This window comes from Cygnus olor, chromosome 5 (genome assembly GCF_009769625.2).
Source record: "Cygnus olor isolate bCygOlo1 chromosome 5, bCygOlo1.pri.v2, whole genome shotgun sequence".
Classification (NCBI taxonomy): Eukaryota; Metazoa; Chordata; class Aves; order Anseriformes; family Anatidae; genus Cygnus; species Cygnus olor.
The window spans coordinates 31,424,553-31,440,781 of NC_049173.1; positions in this window are offsets into that span (position 1 = coordinate 31,424,553).

Genomic DNA, 16,229 nt, shown 5'->3' on the forward strand with positions numbered 1-16,229 from the left:
CAGCTGTGCTGAGCCACGCTGCCCCTCGCAGCCACGCAGCCGCTCTTCCCGAGCAGCGGCCGGGTAGGGAGATTAGAAAGAGATTTCTTCTCCTTATAAAAGAATTTGCAACTGTGAAGGGGAGACAAAAACATTCTTGAGCCGAGGGGACAATATTGTGCGAGGGAGGCCCTGGGGGGGCAGAGCGGGGATTACTGCAGCAGAGCCCGGGGTTGCACCACTTGCACCTGCTGTTTGCTGAAAGGCTGATGCTGAGCAGCAAGCAGCTGATGCTGAGGCCCAGTTGTCAGCCTGAATGTGGGGGGAAAAAAAATAAAAAGCCTCTGATCAGTGCTCTCGCCAAAGGAAATGGCAGGCATCCCATCCGTGTGGCTGGAGGAGGAGTGTCTGTCTGTCCTTCCAGCCCAGGCTGGCGCGTGGGGATCAGAACCAGCACCCCTTGGGCATGAGGAGGTCGAGGGTACTGTGTACCCCAAAAAAACAAGGATTTGAGGCAGGGCCAGTCGCATACAGTGTGCGTGGGGCTGGTGACAGTAGGACAGATGTACCCTGCAGCACCAGGACCAGCGAGCAGCTCTTGCATCGCTTGACATCATCACCCAGGGGTGCCTCGGTACAAGGTTCCCAGCGCCCTGCAGAGCTCGCTGCAGCTGCCTCCAGGCACAGTGGTGGGAGCAGGGTGCCTTCCCATCCCGCAGCTGTTCCTGGGCATAGCTCGCGTGCCCCAGGCTTTTCCAGGGCGAAGGGGATTTTAGTGGCGTGATGCTTTCCCCATAGAGCCAGCCATGCCCTCTGACAGCTGTGCTGGGTGCTAAGCACACAGCCTGTGGTCACCCTGTGCCTCACTGCAGAGCAAGGAGCTTCTCCAGAGCCAGGACAAGCCTGTCATCGGTCTGATGATATTTCAACTCACTGGAGACCCCCAAGAAACAAAAAGGCAGCTGGCCATCAGTCCGACCCTGAAAAAAAAAGGGAAAGGTTATTTTTCCAGCCTGGTGGGATTCAGCACCCAGGTGCTTGCACTGGGGCAGCTGCCGGGACCCACTCAAAATCCCCTGGCAGCCTTGACACTGGAATGATTTCTCTTGCTGCAAACCTTGCTTGGGTACAGCCAAAGCTCACAGCTTCTCCACCGGCCCCGAGCATCACCTGGGGGAGGTTTAAAAACAAACAAAAAAATGCAGCTGGGGCAAACCTGACGGGGCAGACATGGCTATGCCCTTCCTCGGCATGCAGAGCTCAGCCGTTCTTGGTGTGAGCTGTCCGGCCGGCCAGCCCGGTTGTGTTTCAAAATACAAATACAAATACAGCCCCTGATGTTCTGCCCTCTGGTCAAACAGCCTCCAAGAGGCTTGGAGGGAAGGCTGCTGGCAGTACCCAGCAGGAGGGGGGGAAATGGGTGCTCGCTCTTTCCTCTTCCTCCTGATCCTGCTGCCAGCCCCAGGGAGGGAAGGGCAAGCTCCGGTGCAAAGCAACAGCGCCTTGCGGAGGAGCTGGGAGTGCAATTACTGAGGAAGCATGGCAGCGGTGCTTGCCCTGCTTGATTTTGCAGTTCCTTCCCTTCCTGCTGCTGTTCAGGACCCTGTTACTGGCAGAATTTTACCATCACCCTTGGGAAACATCCCTAATCCCTGTCCTCAAGTGTATCCACTGTTGGGAACAGGGCATCGGCACAGATATACATTCACCCTGGCCTCATGCAGCCACTTTTATTCCCTTAAAACCCCAAGCATCCCAACACAAGGGACTTTTTTTTCCCGAGGAGGCGGCTGCCATCACAGCATGCAGCCACACGCGTCCTCCTTTCTGCTGACTCAGCACAATTCAGAAGAAACCAGCTCTCTCCGGTAGCAGCGACGTCTCAGCTTTCCACCCAGCTGCTTTTGTTATTAGAAAAGGTCTTTCATCTCCACGACACCTATTATCTTCATTGCAGCATTGCCCAGCAGCCGCAAACAGGATCAAGGCATTTTTACCAGGCGCCCTTCGTGCGTGCTCCAAAACCACAGTGCCCATGAACGCCCCGGAGCTGCCATCAGCAGCGCCTCCGGTCACCGCCTCCTCCTTTAGGATGGAGCTTTAGGACAGAAATGAGCATCCTCGGAGGACAGCATGGGTGTTTGAGCATCCGGAGAGGTGATCCCTGTCGATCTGGGGTGCAGGAATCGTTCATCCCCTGCGCTTTTATTTATGTGAGTGATGGGGGGGAGGCTTTGGTACAGCACAGATCTGTTCCTCTTGCCATCTTTTTGCCCTCTTGGGGCCAAGATTTGCATGGGTATGGGTGGCATCAAGCTGCTGCTGGCCCCAAAATGCCATTTCTTGGAGGGTCACAGGGACAACCCTGGCTATTGGCATGTCACAGCAGCGTCCATCAGGTAGCAAGGGTGGCATGGAGCAGCGAGCTCATGGAATACAAAGGAATAAATAACTCCAGGGCAGGCATGGCTTTGCTGAGTGAACACCTTTGTCCCTGCCAGGTGAGCATCTTACCCATCACAAGGGGTGGCTGAAAGGTTAAGTACCTTGCCTGGGGTTGCCACAAAAGTTTATAGCACTCGTGGTCATTTTTTAACATTTCCACAATCCAAAAAGCAGCTTGGTGCTGCTGGACCTGGATTTGGTGCTCAGCCAGCTTTTCTCGTGCCTTTCTCCGTGAAATTAAAAAGCTCTCTAACACCCAATATTTTCTCCTCTGCAGGTGCTTATGCATCAATGCTCTGGCAGATAATGTGGCTGGGTTGATCTCTGTAAGCATTTCACAGTGAAGCGTTTTCTCCAGCACCAAATAAATCATCTCTGGGCTTTTTCTCTGCAGCTCTCCCCTTCCCTAATGTCCATCCCTAACCTCAGGCTCCCCAAACAACAAGGTCAGGCCTGGGCCAAAACAGGCAGAGCAAGACTGGCATGGCTTATCTGCTGCAGGGCTGCTGCCCCTCTGCTTTCCTTCACAGTTTCTTGATCTATAGTACCTGCCACAGGAAAGAGGAGAAATTCTCCCTTCATTAATACATGGTCTGAGTGGCAGCATGTGGCTACAGACTGCAGTTTCCTCTCCCCACCTGATGCTCGAGATGGGATAAAGAGACATGAAACTGCGGAGCTGCCCCAAAAGGCTGAGCAGGAATTGCATGCAGTCATTAGACCAGTAGCTTTAATTGCTGCATCTCTTATTCTGCCCGTGCCCAAAGAGCAAATCCCAGGTGAATACAATGGACAATGTCATTTAAATCAATTATCTCTCCATTCAGACCCATCCTTCCTTCACTGCTCCTTCCACGCACCCCATAATTTATTCATCCTGGGCTGCACTTAAGCATCTGCTCTGGTGCCACTTGAGGTTGGCAGAGCATTAGCTTTAAAATTTTATGAAATGTAGTGCAGGTGGCAAAATCAGAAATTAAGGATTGTAATCACAGCACGGAAAGGCTGCTGAGCAGATCTTGGCCGTGGTCAATGGGCTGTGCTCTTTTGGAATTCCCTTTAGCTAAAGACAAGGGGCACAAGGGAAAATTCTGGGGATTTAATGACTTTCAGGTGTACAAATCATTTATTTTCCCTGTTTCTCCATTTCTGAACAGAGTTGGATGACAGATTGGTGGGACCTTTATGTCCTTGCTGCATGGAGTTGGATGCTTAAAGAAGATAGAGGAGAGGCTTTAGTTCAAGGCAGTGAGCGACACCCACTCTCCCTCACCTCTAACGCGCTGTAACCACATCAGGGGCTGTGCTGGGAGAGATGATGTCCTTTTGAAGCCACCTCCTCAGGTGGGAAATCTAACCGGGTTTCCAGGAGGAAAGAGTGCGGTGGCTGCCGAGGGGACCGCTGCAAGGCAGGCATCCTGGGCGTCCCCCTTGAGATGAGGGGGATCGAGGAGCTCCTGGCTTAAACAAGGCTACGCTCATCAAGTCCATCACCCAGGCTGTTAAAAACCATACTAAACAAGCAGAAAAAACGTGTCTGAACTCTGCAGGACTTTTTTTTCCTTTATTTTCTTTCTTTTTTTCCCCAGGTGACCGCAAATTGTGAGTTTTTTTTTTTTTTTACTGGAATGCTTATGGGATGCTGCTGGTAAAAATCTGGGGAGATGCTGTGCACTGGGAGGGTAAATTTGTGAATTGTAGATCTGGGAGGATCTAGCTCAGCCAAAAAGGTAAGGAGACCTGACAAGGTGCATGGCTAATGATTTTCTCTAAAATAACACAAAGTAGGAGCTCAATCTGTGACCCTCCCCATCCCCAATTCCTGCTTCAACCACAGAGCTACAACTCTCTTTAAAATGTGGCTGTGATACGTGAAGTTTCTGTGTGTTTATAGCTAATGAACGGAGCTTTGAAAAGAAAGTATTTGCTTTAGAAATTCCTCTTGAAGCTATTAAAGTCACGATCCAGCGGGGTTGGGGGACAGAGGAGCAGGAGGGAGGGCAGGAGGCTCGCCAAGGAGGGGAGCAGCAGATAAAAGGGGATTTTGGTGTTTTTATGCAATGCCCCTGGGTCTGCTGACATCGATGCTGAAGAGCTTAAGGATCCAGTGATTTCTGACCCGGTGGTGGTGGAGGAGAGGAGAAAGGCAGATCAAGTCCTACAGCTCTTCCCAAATGTAAAAAGACCAGGGGGATGATAAAGCACTCAGCATTTCTTTCATCCCTGGAAAGCTTCTACAGTAAGGGGTTTTATTAAAAACCTATTCAAGCAACCAGCCAGCGTGGGTTTCTCAGGGTTTTATAGTCCTGCATCAGCAGGCATTAAAACCATCCCCATATCAGACACTAGCGAGCGACTGCCTTTTGAGTACCCACGATAAGAAGTTGCTGCAAAATGGCACGGGCTGGCCTGGGAGGCCTCCAGCAGCGCTATTAACATGCAACTCTCCAAAGCCCCTCGTTACACGCTGCCCATTTTGGCAGCCTCCACCTCCTAAACCAGGGGATGGTGTTTTAAGGGAAGGACCGCTCGGTTTCCAAGACCCAGCCCCTGCAGAAGGGATTTGCCTGGGCACCAGCAAAACTTCTTGCTGGGGATGAGGCTCACGGGCTGTCCAAGAGCTTTATTTGATGGAGAACAACAAGAAAAGGCTTGGTGCAGAGATGATGGTGTGCTCTGAGCCAAATTTTGGGTGAAATGTGGGACAATATGATTCCATGAGGCCCCCCCACCTACGGGTCCAGGACTCTGCAGAAAAGATGCATTTGGGAAAGCAAAATTCCCCCACCGTTAGTGACAGAGCAGCAGTTGGGATGGATTTTTATTCTTTTTTAATCTTTTCAGTGAATGGCAGGGAAAAAAAAGGCTTCTTTTCTTTTATTTCTGCCCCCTGTCTGCATGCAGCAGCAGGCGGCCGGGGCCGAGAGCATGCCCGTGCTGCTCTGCCAAGTCTGGCATTGCCAAGGCTCTGTTTTACTGGGGTTTTCCAGAGAACAACAAAAAAAAAAGAGCAGGGAAAGGGAGAAGTGCTGATGCCTGCTGTGTTTCAGGGTGCTCCCACAGCACCTCAGAGCTCTCCAACAACAACAAAACCACAGCAGAAATTTGCAGGAAGATCTGATGATGCCCTGATGGCTGCTGCGGTGGCTTTGCCGTGCTGCTGGTCCGTGCAGAAACCCTGCCAGCAGCAACTCTTCAGCAAAAATGAGTATTTCTTAAAATGCCTGCTATTGTCTGTCATTCACCTTTTATTATCTTCCTGGTCTGAAAAGTTTTGTTCACCCTCCTGGGAAGTGGGTCCAGGAGAGAACAGAGGCAGCTGAATCGCCCCGTGAACAGCAGAAAGTCCTGGAGAAATGGGCTGCAACCTCCGTGTGCTCCAGGGAGAAATAACTCATGGCACAATGCGGTTTTGAACTCAAGATAAAGTTTATAGAGGTGATGCCCAAGTGAATTTCTTTGCTTGTAACTTCATTACTTTTAAGCACTTTCATTCCCCGAGCTTTGAAGGAGTCAAAGTCCATGGTCAGGAGCAGCTTTGTTGTGCATTTGAGCTTTAAAAATTCACCTGGCTCTGAATTTCCCCATGCAAATCTGAATTTTACACCATTAGTGACACCTGTCAGCAGCTTTTCTGCCACTGAGCTCGGGAAGATCCCTGGAGCTGCACACCGTGATGCTGGCTGAGACCCACGGCAGCCTCCCAGCAGGTCAGTGCCCCAATTCCCCCTTTTTGGGGGACGCAGCGGGTCTGGCAGCAATTGCCAGCCATGGAAATGGGATGAAAGAGGATCTATCAGCACTGCTGCTCTCAGGCGGACTCTGTGCATCCTGCAACAGCCTCCAGCCTGGAGAGGAGTTGCCCCGCCAGTCATTCGCACCCAAATACACCCTCAGCATCCCCAGGGGTTGTTTCCAAGGGGGTTTTTGTACTTCAGAAGTCTCCACTGGATCCTGGTTGAGTACAGCTGAGGGAGGAAATGTGGGATGGGGCCAAGGTCCCCTGGCATCGCTCAGCTCCGCTGTCTTCCCAAGCAAATCCAGCAGGAGTATTTCAGGCATCTGAGGACCCCGATGTCAAAATACCAGCGCCTTCAGATCCCTCCAGCCGAGCCAGGCTCGCTCGGGTCGGCATTTACAATTCCGAAAGCAGGTCCCCTGCAAACCTGGCGCTGTCACTTTGATTGATTTGTGACTTCCCCGGCTAATTGTCAGCGCCCAGCGGTCACACCGGGACACGCTCGCCGTTCGAAAGCGCCTTCTACCTGCGCGCCCAGGAGAGCGGCACGGCTGGGTCCGTGGTACGGCCAGCATTCCCATAGCAACAGCCAGCCAGGCTGCAAAATGAGAATTATGACTTTGTTCCACGTTCTGGCACGAGGAGGAGCCGGGCTTTATGGGATTAGGCAGATCCCAGCTCAAACATCCAGGGGAACACTGGAGGGAATAATGAATGGTAATAGCAGAATAAATGGCTTTTGATATAAGGCTCTGTCCAAACAGAGCTAACGACCCACCTTGCTTAAACTTGGGAGAGGCTGGCATGGTTTCCACGATGAGTATGAATGCATTGTTTTTTTGAGCTTGTCAAAATGTCCATCCAAAACCTCATTTGGCACAGCTTTCTGCAAGCGAATCCTGATCGTGTTGGTCAAGAAAAATTGTGCTAACCTGCATCGAGACAACCCACCCCAAAAATGCTTTGCTCATCGCGAGTGCTCTGACGCAAGGACTGTTTTGCCCAAAATGCAGAATTTGTGATTAGGTTGCAACGTGGGTCTTCTCCGAGGGGATAACTCCATCCATGCACAGCGCAGAGCCTCAGAGGAGCCGCGTCCACCAGCACCTCCGATTGCCTGGCTGATCCCTTCCCGATGGCCCCAACCCCAGCTTCAGATGGCTGGGGCAGAAGCAAGGCTACCCCACAAAGCAGTCAGAGATGCTTCAGAGGAATAAACAACAGATTATTAAGTCTGAGGCCAAGAATCATCATTATTGCCCAATGATCTCCCTGAGCAGAGACTTTTGCTCGCAGCAGGTAATGGTGCTGGGGCTCTGCCTTTCTCTGTGCTGGGCACCGGGAGGTTCCTGCAGCCCTGGCAGCTCGCTTTACTTCAGGCACACTCGGGTGATCAGAAAAGATGAATATTCAAACTGTGGGAATACTTTCAACTAGCGGAGCTGAAGTTCTCAGTGAAAACCTGTCGAGGATACCGAGGTTAATCGTTTCTTTTGCAAAAGCAACAGCAGCCAGGCCCCTTGGTTAAGTCACTTCTCAAGCCCAGGGCCGTGGCTGTCTGCACCCATGGGGCAGCACCCACAGAAGGAGCTGCTGAGACGTCCCCTCACCTGCAGCACCCCACGGGGAGACGCTGCCACCAGGAAAGGACCTTACAGGAACTGCGAGACCGTCGGCTGCTGCTTGGTGCCGCCTCCGTGGCAGCGCATCCCTGGAAAACATCACACCCTTGTAACGAGCTGAGAAAACGGGCTCAGCTCATCCCTCCGCTGACTCGTGGCATGACACATCTCCCCTTTTCCCCCAGCGTTCACACACCGATCCGTCATCCCCAAAGAAAAGCCCTTTTTGTGCGGCCGTGCCGCTCCGGCGTCTCGTGCGGCCTCGTGACGGCTCCTCCAGCACTTATCGGGGTTGCCACTGCCTTTCCGCGGGTTGCTTGCACCGAGCCGAGCACTGCCTGGGGTTTCTTGAAAGCCCAGCACATTTCCCGATCAAAAGGATGCCGGTGAGCGAGCCGGCAGGCTCCCCGGCCCCGCTCTTCACAACTCGCTGACCTCACCAAGTTATTCAGCAACGTTTTCTGCTCAGGGCTGAAAAAATAAAAAAAAAAAAAAAAAGCCCAAACCAACCAACCAAACAATCAAAAAGAAAGAAAGAAAGAAAGAAAGAAACAGGTGAAAGGGGATGGGGAGCAAAGCCCCAGCTCAAAGCTGCTTGTGGCTGGTGGGGAAATGGGACCCGGGTTTAGGGCTCTCCTCCTCCCGCTCCGGGTGCCTCATTCCCTGGCAGAGAAGCTGCAGTGGCTTTTCTTTTCTCATGGAAGCTGAGCTATCAAAACTGCTATGGATGCTGACATGTGTTTCAAAGCCTTGGAGGAAACAGTGGATTGCCCCTTCATTTTTTTTTTTTTTTTTTTCTCCCCTTTCTCTCTCTCTCTCACTGTAACAAAACAGTAAGAAGGAAAAGCAGGGGAAAGAAAATTAAAGAGAAGCCCAGTGCCTCTCTAAAGGATCCTGGCCGGAAAAAACACCCAATCTCACTGCTTTTCTCCCCATTTTCCCCTTCTTGTCCGTGTTTGCCACTCCACAATCCCTCTTCCTTCTGCTCAAACCCTTTCTCCCTTGTTGCTTTTTCCCCCTTCCCCTCACTTTTAGCTTCCCTCCCTCTTTTCTCTCGCTGTTTCAGGCTCTGCCCATCCCCTGGCTGCTGCCACTCAGGGAACATCACCTGCCCCAGATAATTGCTCACCCTCCAAATCCCCAAACTCTGCCTGATTTTCTTCCCACCATCCTCGGACAAAACTTCCTACGCACAAGGATGTCGGTTCCTGCTCTCCCTTCGTAGTATTTGTTGCTTTAAGCCGGACCCTTAGGGATTCAATTTCTGTGCAGAACGCAAGGATTTAGCCGCACAGCTGATGTTAATGCTAATAGGATTTGTACAGCTAAACTCCAAGCCTCACCATAAAACTTCCTGCCCCTTGTTATCTTTACTCCTTTGCTGCCCTCCACGTACCCCACGCCACGGGGTGGGGATGCAGATGCTCCCCAGCATCCGCATCAGCTTCAAAATGTGGGTGCTGAACCCAAATTAATCCCTGCAGCCCACGGGATTGAGCAGAGGTTGATAGATGATGTGCGTGTTTTCCCGCTGCCATCGAGCTGTTATTATTTTAATGAGGCTTTTGGAGCTTTTTCCAGCCAAAGCTCACGGAGGTGTTGCTGCTGGTCTTGAGCTACTGGGAAGATGCAGTGAAAAACAACAGCCCCACAGGGGTGCTGAGTGGTCATCGTGGTGCTGGGCACCTTTGCGGGGACAAGACAAAGCATCCAGGAAGGGCATTTTTTTACATTAAAGTAAAAGGAAAAAAGAAAAAAAACAACAACCTCTGAATCAAGCCTTTCCATTTTGGAGACCCGAATGTAAGCCGGGTTAACAAAGCACATTTGGGGGTCTTTGGGTGTGTGTCGGGTGTTCTGCTTCACTCCAAGTCTGAGCAGCCCCTTTGGGTGCTGTTTTTTTTGGGTGTTTGGGTTTCAGATCTTTTCTGGACATGATGAGACTTGGACACAGTGTGCAGGAAGCTGGCAGGACAGAGACGATGCCAGCCAGGATCCCGAGCATCTCTGCAGCAATGCCTTTGGCAGCAAGAGGGGGACTGGGGGTGCTTTGCTAAGCTCCATTATTTCAGCTCCTAGGTCAGAATCTGAGATGCATATACTCCCAAAAAAGAAGTTATATATGTTATTATTATTGAATTACATCTATAAAAACACAATTTTGCATGCCGGACTTGCCAGTTCTGTGACCCGAAGTGAAACATCCTTCTACAACGACAGATCTTTTACACCTAAAATTTAATTCTAGCAATTCAGCAGATGAAGCTGGAGCAGGATCCAGCGCTGTCCCAGAACTGCATTAGCTTCCTGATGAGAGCAGCTCATGTGTAGGGGCAAAGAAATTCCCATTATATGATTTTTCAGGGCAATCTGTACCCACGACTATGAATGTGCATGATGAATAGAATCACAGAATCACAGAATCGTCTAGGTTGGAAGAGACCTCCAAGATCATCTAGTCCAACCTCTGTCCTAACACCAACAAGACCTCCACTAAACCATATGACTAAGCTCTACATCTAAATGTCTTTTAAAGACCTCCAGGATGGCGACTCAACCACTTCCCTGGGCAGCCCATTCCAATGCCTAACAACCCTTTCAGTAAAGAAGTTCTTCCTAATATCCAACCTAAACCTCCCCTGGCGCAACTTGAGCCCATTCCCCCTCGTCCTGTCACCAGGCACGTGGGAGAATAGACCAACCCCCACCTCTCTACAGCCTCCTTTAAGGTACCTGTAGAGAGCGATGAGATCTCCCCTGAGCCTCCTCTTCTCCAGGCTAAACAACCCCAGTTTCCTCAGCCTCTCCTTGTAAGACTTGTTCTCCAGACCCCTCACCAGCTTCGTTGCCCTTCTCTGGACTCTCTCGAGCACCTCCATGTCCTTCTTGTAGCGAGGGGCCCAAAACTGAACACAGTACTCGAGGTGCGGAGATTGATCATGTTTTCAAAGGCAAATATCACTTCAGAGCTTTGTATCCCTTCGTATTTAAACTGCACATACGTTGTCCATGTTGTTTCATTTTATAATGGGATTTTTTTTAAGAAAAAAAAAAAAGCTTTTGAGGTTGCCTGCAAAACCTCTACTTACCATGTTCCTTATTTGTTGTGTAGAAAATCATTTCAAAACCATGCCAGCCTCTTTGTTCCAGGCTTTCCAGCTGTTTAAAAGTGAGGCAAGCGAGTTTCCTAGCATGCCCTGGACTTTCCTAAGGACACCCCGTGAGTGCCTTCATCTGGGATGAGGTGCAGGGAAGACTCTCTTTTGCAGCCCGGCAGGGGGAATCAAGGTTTGGGTGCGTTGGTTTATGCACCTAGGAGAGTTTTGAAACAAAAGAGCACAGACACCACTTGCAGTGAAGTACGGCGTGCCCAAAGGTGTCATTTCCTAGGGAAACACCAACATTTGGCAACCCGCTTTCACATTGAAAACAATCATCTGATATTCTTTATTTACTTTTTTCTGGGTGCCACAGCACCAAAAACCCAGTGGGAAATGGGGAGAAACTCTCTAGAAACAGTCCCACAATCCTGACCTGCAGGAGATGCCATAACTTGGAAGCTGGCACAGCTTTCCAGCTAGAAAGGAGAAATAATGGTGCTTTCTTATGACACTTTTTGTTATTCCTTCCTGCGACAGCATTCCCTGTAGCTTCACTTGCCCAGCTAAGGGTGTTTGCCCTGCCATCGGCCTCGTAGGCAGCAGCGGGTGCTTTGCCCGTGCACGCAGCCCCAAATGCTCTAAAAACCTGCAGCACAGCAGGACCTGGCGTGGAGTGACAGTTTTCCAGCGGTGACAGCAGGGTTTCAGCCACTTCAGGCACTTCAGATGTGCAGCCCCATTCTCGGCAGCACCCGCTATCGATTCGGAGGCTGCCGTTTCCCACCCTATTTTATTGCTGAGCAAAGAGCCGCCGTCACCTTTTGTCCCGGGATGCCGGCGTGGTACGGGGCAAGGTCCAGAGGGAAGGGGCTCTGTGCGCGGCGCTGCCTCCGCCTGCCCCAGCAGACACCTCGCAGGGCACAACCTGCTATCAAGGATGAAGGAAAACGGTGACCAAGTGATGGCAGCCCAGCATTTGGGGGGAATTGGGAAGAAGTAATGGGGTAGGGGTATTTTTCTCCTGCCAGTGTACCTTCAGATGCTCTCAAATGCACCTTTACCTCAAAAACTTGAGTGCTGAGGGTGCCCTGTGGTGCTTAAGAGCATCATTAAAGTGCTTAAGGCACCACGGGGGGCTGTGCTCCAAAAAGCCTGGTTCAGAGCGTCCTGTGCTAAGGAAGTCTCAGTGACCACAGGGCAAATCTGCTCAATTTACAACCAGCCTGTGATACACCTGCTCAAATTAAACCTCTGAATCAGTGTGAGCAAAGGTTGGGGGTGGCTGTGTTTTAGATCTTCCTTGACACGCCTGGAGCATGGTGTGGTGCAAAGAGTGGTGGAGGAGAATTTGTCGAGTACGAAAGCCCTGGTTTTACAACAAACACCCTCAGAGCTGCGTTGCTTCACAAAGCCTGAGCCACCTTTAGTCTGAAAGCCTGACAAATTAATCCACGAGTAAGAGCGATCCAGAGATAAATGCATTCCCTGCATGCTCGGCGGTCTGAAACTCAGCAGAATAAGAAAGCTGGGAAAATATCCTCCCCAGATCAAATGGAGGCACCAGGATTCCTGATGTGAATGCCACAACCTGCAAAACTCCTGGATGTGCTTTCCTTGAGCTGATCTAAACGCTCCCAGCTTCAGTTTTTTAACGTGGCTGCATTTTTGTTATGTGAGTGCAGTCTAAAGGAGCTGTGCCGCATCAGCTTGGACTTTGGGGAAAAATCCGCTTTCATGCTGGCACCAGCCAAGGAATATTCAATTCCAGAGCATTTTTATTTTAGATGGCTATCAAGCAATGCATGCAAATAGATGCAGAGTGGAATGAGCCCTGGAAACTGCTTCTCACTACCAGGGAACCTTCTAAATCCACTCTTTACTAAACATCCTTAAAACCTGTAAAAAGGGGCAGGCTCACCTCACCTTTCTGCAAAAATTTAATAAGAGTCAGCTCTCATGTGAATTGGATTTCATTATTTTCACAACATCCACTACAGATGCTGCTACAAAGTATTATCATAAATAATTCAAATGAAGATACAAATAATAAAATAAATGAGCAAAGTCAATTTTGAGAAACGTTATCTTCCTTGTTGTGTGCGCTGTGTCCTCTTCGGTGCTAATTCACAACCCCAGTCATTTGCAGCTGGATTCACCACAAACCGATGAGGTTCTGCACAACAGCATCTTTCAATGGGTCTGAAAATTAGGAGAGCAGAAGGTCACAAAATTCACGGAAGTCTCATAATATTTGAGACAGCTTTTGTACACGCGAGCCTTGACGGTGGTGATGCTTGCGTCAGGTTGGAGAACGTAGCCCAGGCAGAGCAGGAGGATGGAAGAGGGATGGCTCGCCTTAGCAGCTCAGACCCCTAGGTTGTTAAATCTGGGGCAGCAGAGGGGAAGGCAGATTGTGCCTCGGTGCCACGGTGCTCAGGATAAAACCTCCATGCAGAGAGCAGGGATGCTTCTGAAGACCACACCGTTTTCTTTTGACTCCTAAACTGTTGATAAACCCTTTGCCTGGGATGCTGGTGTGCTGTGGATGTGGATGCAGGAGGTGGTGTGGAGGAACACCAGGGGCCCATTCCCCATTCTCCTCTTCCTCCTCCTCTTCACTTGCCCCGGGGCTCTCTCACCTGCCCTGAGGCATTAGCACAGTTCATGGCTACTTACCCACTCATGCAACACATCGGGTAAGTAGGACCAGCTCTGTTTGAAGCCCAGGGGACTTCAGTGGCAGCAGGGTGCAGAGGAGCCAGCTGTGGGGACTGACAAAGCTGCCTCCCCCCATCCACCGCTGCTTTTACCCCCCAAGACATCGCTTCCCCGGAGGCCCAGCCAGCAAAACAGGTTGGCTGAAAGCAAGCGCCTGGGAGCCTGGAGGAGCAGACACGTCCCATCCCTCTGCCAGGGGCAGCAGTGCCGAGGAATGTCCCCGTCACGTCCATGTGCTGGCACCAGCTTGGTGCACCTGAGGGACACGGAGAGAAGGGCTGAAGTTTTAGTGGTGATGCAGCTGTTTCCTATGGAAATGCGGGCTGGCCTCAGCTCACGCCACTGGGATTTCTTATTAGGTTTCCTGCATTAGTCCTGCACGGGGAAAAAAGTAAATGTTTTGAGCTGTAAACATAGTGATGGTTTTGTTCCCGCTGGCTTCTCCGCGCTGACCGGGGCTACAGCGAGGAGCTGTGGGGTGAGGAAGCGCCTCTGCTCGCCGCATCCCCGCTGAGCGCAGCCATCGCACGCAGCTGCGCTCGCGCTCGGAGCCCACTAAAACCCCATCCTCGAGCCTTGCCGTTTGCAGATGGTCATATAATTACTGTTTGCGTTCCCATCGTGTCTTTTTGGGACATGTGTTTTGCGTTCAGATTTCTCCAGTCTCGCTGTTCTTGTGAATCACACTTCATAAAATAATGGCTACCCAGGGAAAGCAAGGCATAACATTTGATTCTTCCCGTGCATATGAATTTTTCACTAGCACTGCCACGATCCAGCTCATAAAGCAGAGCCCTCGGTTTTAATCCTTATTTTGCAATATTTTGAAGCACACACCTACGTTCACCTCAGCCCACGATAACACTGAGGTATGTTTTTAACTCTTACTCCTGTCATTTTCCATTTTAATTTAACCCAACCTCATTTCTTGGCTGTGCTGGTCCCCACCGAGCTCATCTCAAAGGCAAAATTCATCGTCCCTCAGCTTTTTCTCCCCATCGATACATTTGGCTCATGGTGCTTACACATTCCTCACCACAGCACATTGAAGTCTTAAGATGAAAGGCGAAATAAGAAACATTACATAGCAATCCCCTTTCTTTTGCAGTGCACATGTGCTGGGCTTCCCTGGCACTGCTGATTGGTAGAAGACTGCATCTGATACAAGCAGCATCAACTTTTTTAAAACATAAAAAAAAAAAAAAAAAAAAGAGAAACCTTCAGCAAAGAAGCTAAAACCTTGCAGATGCTTCCTTGAGACTCAAATCCAGTGCTTTTTATTTGCTGTTTTTGTAGGTAATGAGATCATCTAGGGCACCTCTGCGCAGTCAGACCCCTCTCATTTAGCCCGAATCCCTCCTGACTGCTTTCAATGGAAAAGGGGAAATATTTCACCCAGCTAAGAATGAGCAAAAGCTGATGTTTGAACAGAAATCTCAACGGAAACTGCCTATGTAACCACAGCTGGTATGTTGCGTACCTAAATACTGACAGCCAATTTACTTTTTGGTGTAATATAATTCCAAGTCAGTCAATAGAGCCCCACCAGGGATTAATTTGGCCTTTAGTATTTACTGGGTTAGCCCCAGAGTCAGGGCTGGGGGGAAAAGGAGGGGGATCACTAAAATCCATCTCTTGCAGCTAAAGCCAGTGTAGCACAAGCAATTTTTTTATGTCAAGGCATCAGGCAGGCTGAGATATCTCAGCTGATTCTGGTCTGAGGTTGCCTATTTGAGGAGACACCTGGACAAGCTGGGAAGAGCACCGAGAGGGAGAAGTGGGGGTTAAATGTGTTCGGTACAAAAAGCAGCCTGAGGAGCTGGATGATTTTTTTTTTCAGGGCAGGGAGGTTTGCAACAGAAAGGGCAGCTGCATGTGAGTAAGCCTGGGCTGTTTCCTTTCAGGGAGGGTAGAGCTGATTAAGCAAGTACCTGAGGTTGGAAAACCTGCGTGTCATGTTATAGTTTGCTGAGGGAGCAGAGGTTGATTTTTTTATTATTATTATTAAATGAAACTAAAAGTCTTCTCTCAGGATAGCCTGTATCTTTTTTTTTTTTTCCCCTGATTGTTAATATCAGGGCACCTTTGTTAAAGACCAAATGCATCTTGGTGCATGGAAAGCGTGACTTCGTATCCATCTGCAGGCTCACAGGTGTGTTGTTTTCTCTCTTTATAGGTTCAAAGAGACCATCCCGGGAAGTGGAGCTGTACTTGGCGGCATCTAACTCTGCTGTACGTTGGTGTCCCTTCTCCTGAACCGCAGGGAATCCAGCTGAAGTAAAGAGGACTTTTTAACCCAGCCCCATCACCGCAGCCATGCCGAGAGCCACATGAAGATGTGACCTCAGGGATCCTGAGCGGATGGATGGGCTCAAGCCCCACATGCAGAGGCTGCCTGGAAAGGTGGGAGCTGGCAATTCTCCTGCTCCGTGCCGTTCCCCGAGGCCCGACTGAGGAACCAGTCAGTGCAGGATCCTCCAGGCTGCTGCAAGTTGCTGCTTTTAGTGTGTGAACTTACTCGTTTTAAGCCTGTTGCTTAAGCTTCCCTGCACGAGTAATGACGCTTTCCATCAGCGGCGGTGTGGTTTGCAGGTGCTGTTGTGGGTTCGTGCGAGGCTCTCGTGC